At 38.8% G+C, this 14,775-nt stretch overlaps 1 protein-coding gene across 2 annotated transcripts in view; it reads left to right on the top strand.

Annotated features, from left to right (window-relative positions):
• CDH13 (cadherin 13) overlaps window positions 1-14,775 on the top strand; it is a 433,519-nt gene that overhangs the window by 378,869 nt on the left and 39,875 nt on the right. The window lies entirely within an intron of this gene.

The raw sequence follows: 14,775 nt of genomic DNA, 5'->3' as shown, positions 1-14,775 counted from the left end.
TGCTAAAATAACAGAAAAGTTTAAAACAGCATTCTTTAATTATGCTAATATTACTGAATCACAAAGGATACCAGCAGTGACAAAGTAAGACTGCAGTATGCAGGAACAGCATCTGCAGTTAGAGCAGTGTGAAATTGCATGTATAAAGGCCAAACGTGCTCACTAGTTTGGATCTGGCAGAAAGGTTTTGTCTTCTAGTTCCTACGAGTAGATGTTGTGTTTAGAGTGCGGGCCTTGGTCTGGGTTTATGGAGGTTGCATATCAAACCACACAGTTCTCAGAATCTGCTGTTATATCATCAGTGTCCTTACTGTGATTACACTGGTAAAATAAAGGCCAAGCAGACAAAATGCAGAGTTTTAACAAGATATTACACTAAATATCAATGACCATGAGCAAGCAATGTTGTGTGTACAAGAGGCAATGAATATCAGATTTTGATTGTGTGTGCTGTGTAGGCACTGTCCACCACTGCCAACAAAGTATGTATCTGTTCAAAATGTGCAGATGAATACAAACAAAAGAACAATAGAGGACTGATAATTTTACTTTTCATTATTTTCAGCCTAATAAACTGAGGTCTGTCTAATTGCAACATCATTTCTTATTAGTTCTCTATGTAAGATTTGTAGAAGGGGATGATGTCTATTAGTAATCAGTAGATTTGGTTACTCTAGTAATACAATATCGTAAATGCATTTCAAGAACCATCAATAGTGTATTGAAACCTTTGGTGCCAATGTCCACTTGTAGGTTGAATTTATGTCTTGAACTTCCCAGGTCTGAATCAATTCAAATTATTTATCTCTTTGAGAAATTCCTAAAGACAGCTGTACTTCTGAAGCAATTTTCTTTCTCACTCTTTAGCTTGATGTGTTTTTGCAGTCTGAGAAAGAATTTCATTTAGAAGCTCAGACAAGCTGGCAAAAATATATTCTAGTGAAGAAAATGTGACTCCAAGGCTCAAAAGCACACAATGTGCTACCTGTTTTGTACACAATTAACAGTGAATTTTCATAGTGTCAAGTCTTCTTTAATGTACTGATGTTAGCATTTCAAAGATACTCAAGTTAGAAACAATCATCCTGGAAACAAGAACCACATGCTCATATTGACCAGCGATGTAATGTAGGCATCAAGTTTAATATCACTCTAAATTATACCTGTTTAAAACTGAGCTAATGCTAACTTTTGTGACTGTAGCCAGAGCTGTGATTTCCTCTGAAAAGGCTGCAGTGACTCTAGTGAGTTTTTGATATGGATATTGAGGAAAGGAAGAATCAGAAGCAGGGGATTTACGTTTGGGTGGGAAATAACATTTGTTCCTCTGTGAGCACTGCCAGACAGAAAAGGAACTTGCTCAACTTGGATCACGTTTCTTAGATTCATTAACCTATTTTTTAAAGTGTTTAATTCCCTCTTGTTTCCAACTTTTCTAGAATTAAGAAAAAAAAAAGAAAAAAAAGAAGGAAATCCAGCAGGCCCCATTTTAATTATAACCCAACAATTTATTAATAGAACAGTAATGAAGTTTCTGAAATTTGATTTCTTAATCAGAGATCATTGTTATTTTTGTGCCAGATTTAATAGTTTAATTTTGGGTGCCTCTTCCCAACCTCTGAAATTTTAATCAGAAGTTTCAAGTGTACATGTCAATGAGAAGTTAAAGGCCAAATTTAATAACATTTTCCACCTTGGGAAATTAAAAGAAGAGCCTTATTCTCTGAAATCCAGTATTAACAGTAGATCTTAATTAAACACAGTTATGGTCCTCAATATTTTGTCTGTGAGGAGAGGTTGATTTAAGTATTTTTTCCTTTTTTGGATTTAAGAAGCCCACAATATTCAGTAGTTAGGCTTTTAACTATGTGTAAATAAGTTGTTTACTGGGGCTTATTTATAATTTTTAATTAAATTAACATTCTTCTCTGGTTTCATAGCTTATCATGGCAGTGTATTTTTATTACCTACTGTGCTCTTGGATTTTAAATTATTTATGTAAATATATTATTGCAGTATTCATTCTCAGTAAGCAATGTGACTGAATGCTTCAGAGATATCTTCACAGGAGAAGTTTATTATAGCTCTAAAGCATATCTAATTCATTAAGTAGAATTTAAATATAGCATTTGAAGCTGGGGAACTCAGAACCCAAACTGCAGTGAGTTTCATGGGAATAAGAAAGACAGCCATAAATGAAGTGGTTTATGCAAGATATGTATTTATGTGTGTCTGTAATTGCTTCTATCTGCACCTGATTCCAGCTGACTCCACATAATGTAAGAGGTTTCTGGAAGCACTGAGTAATCTATTCAGTCAATATCTGAGGGATCAATTTTGCATACTTTGTTTCACGTCATGCCTTTTAAAGTGCTTTTGTTGCAGATAGAGGTCAACAGACTTGCATTTTGGCATACACTACCATCACATACAGAAGTACTATATAATGAGAGACAGAAAGTTGTAAGCAGTGAACCTTATGTGGTAGCATGCTTAGTCATTGTTAAATATATCTCCTAGAGTCTGAAGGACTTGACTTTGATTCCTAACAACAGGAGATTTGTTTTTTCCTGGTGCAGGCAGAAGAATAGTTCTATTGTTATAAATGAATGGCTGAGCCATGCTTTCTGCATGCAGCACCAGAGTTTTTCACTGTAAGTTATACCCAAGAGCATCTTGAGTTGGCTCTGCAGTTTTATTTATGACCTGCCCGAACCCAGCCACTGGGAATTTGTAGCACATCTCCAGTTCTGAAGTTGCTGTATATTGGGCAGTGGAAATTGTTTTTCTTTTCCTTTCTCGTTTAAGTTAGAAGGAAAGCCAGGTAGAGAGGGAAGCTACTTGAAGCAAAACTTTTTCCTCTTCTGTCTTGTGGCACCAAAATTTGAAACACAGAAACACTGACTCTAGAGAGTTATATGTACTGGGGCAGGCAGGCAAAGATGGAAAAGGAGAGGTGCCAATTCCATCATGACACACAGTTTCCACCATAGTTTTAGGTGCTCACTGATCAATAATTAGCTTGACAGATCACTGCAGAACAGTTTGGCTTTTTTTTTACTGAAATTTTCTGAATGTGTTAGTACCAGCAGTCTTGTTAATCATCGTGATAAATAGGTCCAATTATTGTATTATTGATATCTGAAGGGATACAAATTGTTTTTTGGTTTTTTTTTTTCATTTTTTTTTCTTGACCAAAGAGATTTCCACCTTTTGCTTACTAAACAAAGTAAGCATGCCCCATTCAGCAAACTCTTTAGGCCTACAGCAAGACAGGGTGGGAGCAAAACTGCTTTTGCACCTCTTTTGCTTTCATTTCACACACATGACCAGATTGGTATAAATCTGGAAGAGTGATAGTGGTTCAAGATAGTGACTCAAACCAGGCCCTTTTTCTCCTGTTTACATGGTTTGCAGTTGGCCAGCACTGTTCAGACAGTTCAGTCTGAATTAATGTGGTGGAAGCAGCTGATAAAAATCAGAATCTCTGGTGGGAATTCTTGAAATCAGACTGAAGAGAGTAAAAGGTAGTAAAATCCTGGTGCCGAGAGGATAAAAACATCAGCAAAATCTGGAAAGCTGATCCTAAAGAAGCTGTGGGCAGGATCTTACACTGACTGCTCAGGAAAGCCACTTTCACCTGTTATCTTCAGTATCAGAGCTACACTATATGCAGGTCCTTCTCTTCCTCAGACTAGTGAACAAATGTTGATAATAATCTGCTTCCCAAAATCTGTTATTCAGTCCTTTTATTATATCATGGGGATTCCCTGGTTTAATTTACAGCCAACCTGTCAACATCTCCCATTTAACTCCTTGGGAAGTTCCTAGGATCCTAAACTTCTTCATGCATTTATCTTGGTAAACAGCTCCCCAGTTGTTGTTGTTTTGTTTGTTTGTTTTTTTCCCCTTCTTTATTGATATTCCCTGTCTCTGCATTAGGGCAGATGTTAACCCTATTCTCTTTTTTCTGATTTTGCATGTCTTCATTTTTAGTGTTTAAGGACAGTTTCCCATGTAACCAGTTGATGTTTTGATATCCTGGGCTTTTGCCTTGCAGGGAGGTGGGGCAATCTTCCCATGCTCTCTTTTGCTTATCCATACTAACATCATAAAACTTTTGTTCTTCCCAACTGCTGCCAAGAACTGGGGGAAAGATTAACATATGTGAACAGCTTTTACAGTTGTTTTTTTTTTTCCTCATCCACTAGCATATGAAAGGAAGTCCAGCAATGAGAAAATATTCAATCTTAAATCTGCCTAAAGCAAGGGTCCTAAGAATTCTCAATCCAACGATTGAGGGTTGCTGTGAACCAAAACAGTAGTTCAGAGTTTTGAAGGGAACCTATCTGCCAGCAGCCAGCCTCTAACAAAAGGCTGTCAGAGGATTGTATGCCTGAAATTTTCTGTTCTGCTTTACTGTGTTGGCATAAATCATACTTAATATGTTGATATTAAAGCTGTATGTGATAGAATTGAGAACTTCTGTATCCATGTAATCAAATAAGCCATAAAAACCAATTTTAACTTCCCTTGATATTACCTTAAGAATCTAAAATTCTTGATTAATAAGGATGAATGTAGCATTTAAGAGGAGTTTAATTACACCCTCTGTCTTTATCTCACATAACAATATTATGCTACATTATGATTTCAACTATGTCAGCACTCAGAATGAATGACTGTGAACTGTGAAATTATAGGCCACATTTTTCATGTCACTGACTAAACAATATTGCAGATCTTCTTGAGGAAATACAACAATAGGATATATCAGTCACAAGTTATGCTTGCAGTGGAAGCCAGATCTTGACAATAACTCACTTTGTCATTACTGTTCTCTTCTGGTTTCAAAGAAGGCAGGATTTTGCCTCTGGAAGAAGTAAAGACTATCTTGATTATAATAAGTTGGCTATCAAATAGGGGATGCTGTGTGAGGAGGCAAGTTGACAGGGAGGGGGTGGTAGGAATTCAGTTACTATTTTATGGCTGTTGCATTCTTGAGTTAAAGTCAGCCAAGTTAGATGGTGTGTGCATGTCTGGATGCAGTTTCAACAGTTTTCAGTGATGCCTTGACAGAGATTTATTTGTACTGGTGATATGGAAAAACAATATATAACTCCAGCAACCAGTTATTTTTATAAGACATCAAAAGATGGAAAACTGAGCATTCAAATCAAAGCTTGCCAGGGAGACCAATAACATGTCTAGGTTAGAATCCTGTCACCAAGCAGAAGCACCAATTAAACCATTCCTCTTCCTTTGAGGAGTTCAGCACTTCTGTCTTTAAAGTAGGTGCAGTTCTTAAGAGATTAGATGTTGTCTGGCATTCAGTTTCTGATTGGAAAAGAGAAATGAGAGTTCTTCCAAAGCTTTTTTGCCTTGCTGTGAAGATATGAAGCGCCAGTTTTATGGCTCCATTTCATTAATTTGCAATCTCCAGATTAGAGAGTGAGCATGCTGAATTCAGTAGCAAAATTCCTACTGAATCTGGATGTAGGATTTCACCTCAGAGCTTCTGGTACGTGTTTATAGCAGCAGCAAAACATCCCTCATCTGTGTGTGTGAGGAGAGAAGAACTCCATTTTATTTCAGACTCACAAATGGCTACACTTAGAGTGGAATTTAAGTCCTGTAAGGAAACTGTCAGAAGGCCTAAGCATTCATTTTTACTAAATGGAGCTCTGCAATGCTACTGTAATAGGAAAATACACTTACAGAGTTCAGTTGGAATTTTTCTATTAACTTAGTAATAAGGATGCCAATTCTGTAAAATGGTTTCCGAATAAGAGTGAAATTATACACGTTGTTAAGCAGCAGTAAGCCTGGAGATCCATTCTTGGGTCGAACATGAATTGCTGGGGACTGGCTTCTTCCTAATTTCATGACCACTATGCACTATGCAGATATGCTTACAGAGACCTACATGCTTACTGTACGTACAGGTAGGTAATTTTATTTGTATGATCATTTGGGGTAGCTCCATTGGGCAGTACTTAGCATACCATTGCCTTGGAGATACTAACCTGCCCAGGTTTCATGGAGTATTCCAAAACCCCAAAGAACTTGTACACATTTACCTATTTTAGAGGGTCTGTCAGAATAACGTTTCCTTCTTTTACTTTCAAAAGGGAAATTTCCAATAGAGTTCTACCCGCCTGAGGCTTGCCCTCTCTGGAGGTGGCATTTTCTATATTAAAAAAAAAAAAAATGCAGCCAGATGTATGGTAATGCTTCGGAGCTAATACAAGAAAATGTTGTATCGCTAAGGCTCAAGGCTTGCAGCGTCAAAACTAAGTACTTAAAAGTCTCTTCTGGCCCTGGAAGCTGAGTTAGCTAGTGTTCAAAACCTGTGTAAATCAAAAAGGAAAACAATACTGTTTTAACTTTCCATAGCTTCATGTCAGTTTTGTTAAGTGAGGTCAACTCATGAAAACTGTTACACAGTTGAGATTTTTACTTAGAAGGAAAAAGGAAGACAAGCCCTTAACAACTTTAATCACTGCATAACCACATAACCCCTTGAATGAGCTATTAGTTTAACATATAGGTGAGTGCTTTCTTTTCAGCTTCTGTCATTTCAGGAAACAAAACAGAAACATTTTTTGTTAAGGACTTGATGCCTCTATTTTTTTCTGTCAATTGAAACACTAAAATTTATCCCCTAATGACAGTGTGGTTATGCTATCAAGGAGTCTGGCAGACTATTCAGATCCCTAGTTACATGGGAAGTGTCTATGAGAAGTTTAACTGTTGGGCATCCAATGCAAGGCTAAATAGTATAGAGTAACTACGATATAATAATGCTTAGGAGATAAATCTCTTTGACTAAGCGAGCATCACTGTGTCTAACTGAGGTTAAACAACTGTAATTCTTCAATTTCTTGTCTTTTTAGTACTCAGTCTCATCACCTTTACTGAAAGTGTCATAAACAAATACTTATCTGGAGTTCTTTCCTCTGCCTTCTTCAGAATTTCCATTATTGGCCAGCAGATTCCTTAAATGACATGCAGTGTTGCTTAGTGTACATCTGGAAGGGACTGGGTGATTACAGTGATGAACATAATAGAATCATTGGCCTGTATAGACTTGTGGTAAGCAGTACATCAGAGCAGGCACCCAGATGGGCACACTGTACTTAACAGTCACAAAAAAAGATGCTTTGTAACCTCCATTACAGAGAAGTGTTCAGTACCAACTCATCGTTCTGCAAAAATGGATTTTTTTTGTATATAATACTCTTTCATTTATTATATAGTTGAAAAACTGCTTTTTTTCTCAGATTGTACTTTACATGCTGAAATATATATAAGGGCCATTTTCTCAGTCATGCTATACCTTGTTGATATGCTTTGCAGACTAACTAGCAGAACTTAATTTCTGTAAGTATTCTTCTCTGTTAATATTTACATATTAAATGTATTTTGCAGAGACATCAGTAAGATAAGGGGTGTTATAGTGCATATCTCCTGAGTAAATACAACTGAGCATGGAATCTGACTTTTAATGTTTTTGTTCAACAAGTGAAAAGTAGTATTTCATTTCTCTAGCATCCCTTGGAGGCACAGGCAGAAAGAGAAAACAAATCAGCACAGCAACCTGTAACAAATGTAACAACCTAGACTTGATGACATTATAAATAAAACAACTAAGACATGGTTATACACAATCTTGAAAAGTGATGAGGGCCAGACAGGTGGGAGGGTGCTCCATGGATTTTAAAGTGCATTTGGACAGCTTGTGTGCTTGAGAACCTGATTCATAGAGATCAGAAAAGGTAAATCACGCTTCCCTTTTCATTTGTCATGGCCACTAAAGGCAGTGAGTTAGGCAAACCAAAGCGAGTGGCCTGAAGTAAAGGAAAAGATACGACATGATATCCCAATGTGCTTCAACATCTGTGACAGAAGGTAATTACATGGGGGTTTTTTTGTATAGTTCAGTGTACTCAGTCAAATAAACCTTGGCTAGGAGTTTATTATTACATAGGAGTTCATTATTACAGTGGGAATCTAATATAACAAAGAATGAAAGAGAATTAATTTTCTTCTGTATGAACTGCACCCATGACGTGCACAGTGTTTTCAAAACCAACTGGAAAAGAAAAAATATTTTTTGTTATCATTATTAGCCAGGATTATATATGCCTTTCTCTTAATGCTAATGGACTGGGCAGTCATGTGAATTTTTTCTTGACTAACATATTTTCACACTATCACATGTGTGATACTGATACATACTGAATTTCTCACCTACCACTTCCTTCTTCGTTATTTTATGCCACAAGGCTAGAAAGTATTTTAAGTCAATGGATATTAATTCCTCAGGGCTACATAACTATACAAATGCATCAAGACGGTCTGTTTTCCTATACAGATACAGTCATTTTTAAACAAAGCTAAACTAAAGGACCAAAAGGAAAAACATCTTAATTGCTACAATAATACCAGTGTTACATATTTTATGGAATTAGTTAAGTTCTGTTTCTGTGAAATAAAGATATTAATTTGTTGGCTCTCCAATGATTTATAAAGCCCTTTAAGAATTTCCAGCTCTTTCACATAAAGTCAGACCATTAATCAAACATTAGATGGCTTTGTGTATATTTATCATGTAGATGTTGTCATAAAATTAACATTATTGTGTTCATGTATTGTAGTATACAAAACATAATCTCATGCTGAGCAATGGTAAGGATGCTGTTCTCATTAGGACTTCAGTATAGCTCCAGTTGTTTCATATGTACCTCTATATAATTTTCCAAAAGTAACGCTTATGTAAAGTGATTCTCATATCTATATGAAGAGCACAGAATATTTTGGCTGGGCTAGGAGTTCCACACAGCTTCACTCTAGAGGTCAGTCACATAAGAGTCTGAGAAAGCAGAAGCCTTGCATTCCCCACCTCCTACTCCCAGCACTGTGTACCAGCGGGAACTCGAATCTCCAGCATGCTGCTGTAGCTTCTGCTGAGCTCCCTGCTGCAGGGATCTGGTGGCAGCAAGGGAGAGATGTGTTGATGTTTTGGTCTTCAGAGCTGGCAGCAATGTGGCAAGGGCAGGAGATGGGTTAATGAAACTGTCTGACCTCCCAGATAAAGCTGTTCCCCCAGACTCCCAGCCCACAGCTACAGAAACACAAGCCAAATGGGAGATGTGTAAACTAAAGCATGTGTAATGGGGTGCGTGCGGGCTGACAGGTGCCTGCAGCCGCAATGGCACATGGGGCTCTGGAGGACGATGGGAGAGGCTGAGGGTACCAGTGGTTTGCACAGCTCTCCCTGTTGAACAAGCACTCTCTAAGAGAAGGCAGTTATTAATTCAGTTATTATTGTGAACTGGAAACATGAAATACACTTCTGGGAGTCAGCTCCACATACAGCAAAGGCTATAAATAATGACTCAGGCTGTGCTCTGTTGTGAGAGAAAACAAGTTTCAAGCCAGCTCTCTTGCCTGGATCGGGTTCAGCCCAGCTCCCAGGATCCCTGTTTTCCTTTGACTTGAGGGAACTCTGGATTCTGGGGTGGATCTCTGCCACTCCAGACTGTGCCTGTCAAATACTTCAAAACACACTCACAGGATTAGCACCCGAACCGCGTCTCACCAAAATGAGTTTCTGCAGAGGGAACCCACGCCAGCCACATGTCTTATATTAGCTGGTACATGCACACAGCTTGAACAGAGCTGGGGTACAGAGCTGTGCAGCGGATGGGGACAGGGGGCAAAGAAGCAGGATGAGGCTGTGTTCCTTCCAGGCCCCCAGCCACAGCCTGCCAAGAAGCTCAGAGCTACGTGGAAGCTTTTCTAAGTCAGCAGAACATTATTGCGCTCCTATCATCTCCTGCATTACGGAGCTTGCCTTAGAAACAGCTGAATCTTAGAAATGAGTCCTGTGCAAGCTCAGCCAACTACAGGAGATGCCCAGCTCTGTCAGCACAGGAGATGATTTCGATTACTTTTCTCGCAGTATCAGCTTCTTCACAGATTTTCCTTCCGAGTTGTTACTTATTGCATGGTCAATTTATTGTATGCTAAATTTTGTTCTTTCTCACACCAGTGTCTTTTTTCTTCATCCTTTGTTGTTAAGCTAAGAAAATCTAGTGAAAATGCTTGTGCTCGGCCATCGCAGTTAATGCTTTTTGTAGGTATTTTAGATTCAACACTTGATGCAGCCAAGGGATCCCTAATTATATTTTCCTTGAAGAGGAAATCTCATGAAATTAGGACTCCGCTTCAACTTACTCTGTTGGAAGAATTTGGCCTTTATAATGAAATTCTTCCTTCATGGAGTTACTTAGACATACCAAATTGCCACATGATTGATGTGATTGCTCTTCTGTAAATGCTAATTGCTGGGTCTGTTCTTTTCTGCAGTTATGTGCTCTTCATAGCAGCACTTCATACCTCTGAGAGATCAGCTCCAGATAGACTCCATTTTTCCTTCTTCCTTGCTCAGAAGCTTTCACTTTACCTCTGCTGACCTTGCCTGGACAGACTAGGCAGGCATTTCCCTTTGAGGCATCTCTTTCACAAGTTTAACTAATGTTTTCTGCTAGTTCCAAGGTTGCAGTTCGTTAGTCTGCACTTATTTTCTTAGAAAAGGTCTCTCTTGTTAATTTTTTTTGTTTGTTTGTTTGTTTGTTTTCTGGCTAGGATCCAGATTTTTGTAGTGGAATACATTCCATAGAGCTACTGCATTTTCAAGGTCTCTTTGACTTTTAAGCAACTGTTCATTCAGCAGTGTTAGCAGTCTTTTTCAACTCAGAAACAACACAGAAGATTCAGTAATTTTCCTTTATTTGGAATTGCATTATGTTGGCTCAAACCTACTCCTTCACTTTCCTGACTTCATTTTTTTTTTCCTTTTATTTTTTTCATAATTCATAAATACTGGGCAAATTCTTTCCTAGAAAAAGTTCCAAGCATCATCCTAGCACTCTGATGATCATAATTTGGTCTTCTGCTAAAGGTGGTTATTTTCCTTATTAGCCAGCATGATAAAAATTGATAAAAATGTCTCATATTTTTCTCTTACAAATTCCTATGTAGGATCCCTCAGAAAATCAAGGGAGTGTTTCACTGTTAATTCATATGAAATTCATAGTTCTGGCACTCTTTCCTAGCATTTCCTCTAGCACTGAAGAGGTAAAAATGACCAGATAGTAAAGGATGAGAGGAAAGTCACACAGATAACAGTTCTGAGTGCCTTGAGGACTGCTAGAAGCCACAGCATCAGTGATCCCATGTGTCTGTGTCCTGAAAGTGTTCAGATTTAGGCACTGTTCATTGTACTTGTGTCATTTGTGAACATTCTCTGATTTTTCACTTCCCAATGAGCAGCTGTAATTAACAGAAAGGAGCTCATGCTTAGTATCAAAGGAAGCCATCCTAGGTATGGCTTGCTTCTCTGGCAACAGGGAAAGTGACCTGTGACAAACTGAATTTTCAGCTATTTTCAAAGTGGCGAGGAGTTATTTCCCATCTCTGGTATAGCCAAGTCCCAGTCTCTTGTCAGTTCATACTAGAGAGTAATTCTTTGCAATGTTCTGATGAGAAAAAGGGAACAAGAGGGCAACAAAAGAGGCAAGTGAACATGAAAGGAAAATGACACAGTGCTCAGAGAACCCCGATACACCAATATCTGCTGTGAATGGCATCGATACTGTGAAGGCCTAAGATTGGCACAGGACATTAACTGTGCTAAGATGATTATTCAGCATATTCATTAATTCGTTACACTTTCCTTTTGGAAATTAATTTGCAGAAACATTAATTCCCTTCCTTCCTTACGAGACAGTCCCAACGTTAATAGATGTTAATGGGGCAGGAGTGGATCTTGCAAACAGTTTTTTGCATCCCATGATTGCAATCCTTCACTGCAACCCACGCTCATTGCTCCCCTGTCTCCGTAGGGAGTGCTTCACAACTCTGGGAAGATTTTGCTGGGGCAGAAGTGAGGTTTTGTGGCAGCTGGTCAAAGTAATCCACTGCTGGAAGCAGCCTGGTTCCTGGCTGTAGGATCCACAGTGCAACAGCAGTTGCATTGATCCAGAGAGACTAATGCTTCACAGTGGTGAGCCAATTCTCACCTCTTCTGTTTGTCCCTTAGAAAAATATCTCCTGCTGAAACTGCAGAAATGTGCTGCTTTGTGGCTGTGTTCAACAGTGGTATTTCTGTAGTGAATCTGCTGGGCTGTTACAATTTTTTTCTGTGTTTGAGAGCTAACCAGACCCAGCTTGAAAGAGAAAGCAGCAAAAGGATTTGCAGAGGGAGAAGCTGCTTACGCTTGGAAGCACGGTTGCAAAGAATTGGCACATAGAGAAACTTGATGGAGTTTTACTGCCAAAACCTCCTCCAGATACTTGATAACAGAACCTCCAGCTCATCTCACTTTGATTAGCTTCTGAGGCACAATTGCTACAATGAACAAACTGACTGATTTGCATGTGTCGACAATTATTCTAACAGTAACAACCTGATTATACTAGGTGTGTTAGTCCCAGATACGGTGTGTTATTCCCTAGCTTTAGGAATAATTCAGATAGTTATAGCCTCTGGGTTCATTTAACCAGAGCCCTAATCACTTCTGATTAAAAAATACATAAATGTGTTTGGTCTTTTTGTTGTTGTTACACCTCAGCTTCTAGGATTTTTTTTTTTTTTTTTTTTTTTTTTTGCCCTGCAGGAAAGAAAAGCTGAAAATTACTTCTTGGTACAGAGAAACATTTGGAGGACTGTACAATGAAAACAACAAAAATGTTTTTCCTTTTCATAACGGTTTATTTAACTGTCTCATTATTACAATTTTAGTATTCTCATCTGATTAATTGCTGTAGATTCTGCTGGTTATTATTATTATTCTATTTGCTATAGCACTCCAGTTGCTTTCTTGATGTTTACTGAGGTTTCTGTGCCTATTCCTTCTGCGCACAAATAACTAATTAGTCAACCATTTTCTGATCTGATATTTTCAGTGGCAGGGGACTAGAAACTGAATTTCATCTAATTTTTCATTCTGTTTTGATCATATCTTTGTAGATGGATAATTGCGATGAAAGCCAACCTGCTGTACCACTATGTGGCGTGCAAAATAAAGTTGAGACGATTAATATTTTTGCTCTGATGCTGAGGTGGGGTGCATAATTTTAAAAGAGCCCTGCAGGTGAAAGTAGAAGACATTATTGTCTGTAGTGTGGCTGCAGCCCCACAGACTCTTCCCTTTGGGAACAAGAACTGCTCCCATTGCTAACACTGATGAGATTAGAGCCCAGCCTGAAGAGTGCTGATCGCTGTCTGAGCAAAGCAGCTCACTGCCTTTTATGCGAGGTGCAGAATGGACCCGATTTCCACTGTGCCCCCTCTGATTCAGTAAGTAGCAGGAGGCCGTACTGGGGATATACTGATCTGTCTTCAGCAGTAGGGATGAGCAGCTGAAGCTGTCTCATTTTGACCTTCGATGCTAAATCCTACATGCTGCAATTTGTCAGTATTGGCAATACTTCATTTTTATTTCGGTGAGACAAAAAGCATTTCTGTGTGAGGCACGCTCCTTAATTCTCTCCGCGGGGTCTGCACGTGGCTCTGAGGGAAGCCAGGAGAAAATTGCACAAACAGAGATATCTCAGCAAATAATCCTCTCCCACCCATAGAAAGCAATATTTATGTTGCAGCCCAATTAACCTCAGGATTGAAGTAAGCAATTTCTTGTGGTTTTGTTTTGCTTCCTTGGGCTTAGTTTGGTGTTGTTTTTAAGGGAAATCGTTTCCACCAAGATTTTGTTGTAAGCAGAAAATACACCTCTGTGTGTTGTGTTTTGTTATTTCTAATGGGAATATGCATATATGTAAAATTTTAAAGTGGAATTCTGCTTTTTAAAGCTGAAAATAGAAGAGTACAGGCATGCTCCTGCAGACCAAGTGATGTCTCAGGTTTCTATCCACCTTTTTAGATACTTTGTAGCAAAAAAGGTACTTTTTAATCCTAAAGATCTGGGGGAGAAAAAAACGCCGAACAGCTTAAATATTTCTGAGAAATTATTTTAACTCCAGCAGAATTGTCCATCACTTATTGATGTGGTTCAGGCAGATACCCATGTGGACCACAGAGAAGTCATCCTTCTGAGCACTGGGCAGACTGATTTTTGCCATGAATTTCTGTATATTATTCATAAACTGAAAGGGAGGCTGACAGAAGCTCAGACAGGAGCTTGTTCTGGAGAATATTCTGTGTCTGTAATGCAGGGAGCTGTAGGACAAATTGCTGAGCTTCTCCAGTGCTGTGCTCAGCCCTGTGGTACCACAGTCTCCTTTAGGACAAGATGAAATGGTTTTTTTCTTGAGACTGAATCAACAGAAAGCTGATTTTAACAAGTTTCTGGGCAAAACCATGGATTTGTATAAACCTTAAGCCTTAGAAGCAATGTATATCAGTCCTGTGCAGCACTGCTGCATTTTGTAGTGTCTGTATCCTGTCCACTCTACATCCTAGCAGATACACTTGTATTTGGGAGGGGATTATTGCTTTATTTCACGTGCCAGGTTGGCATTTGAGCCAGAGAAGTATGTGCCTATTCAGATAAAGATAGAATGAAGTATGTGCGTGTGTATGTTTGGACAGAACCTCCTAGAAATTCAAGAGTCACTGTGGCATCGCTTGGGAAAGGGCTGCAGCAGTGAATTACTACTGCACTGCCCAGCCCGAGAGCTGAGCTATGCACCAGTGCACAGCTAATGAATTCACCCTGGGATACGTCCAGTTTATCACAGAGAAACATG

The sequence above is a fragment of the Lagopus leucura genome, unplaced genomic scaffold (assembly GCF_019238085.1).
Source record: "Lagopus leucura isolate 7727_CA_CO unplaced genomic scaffold, USGS_WTPT01 Super-Scaffold_100017, whole genome shotgun sequence".
Lineage (NCBI taxonomy): Eukaryota > Metazoa > Chordata > Aves > Galliformes > Phasianidae > Lagopus > Lagopus leucura.
The sequence above is the reverse complement of the archived record's forward strand: the minus strand, read 5'-3'. Positions and strand labels throughout refer to the sequence as shown.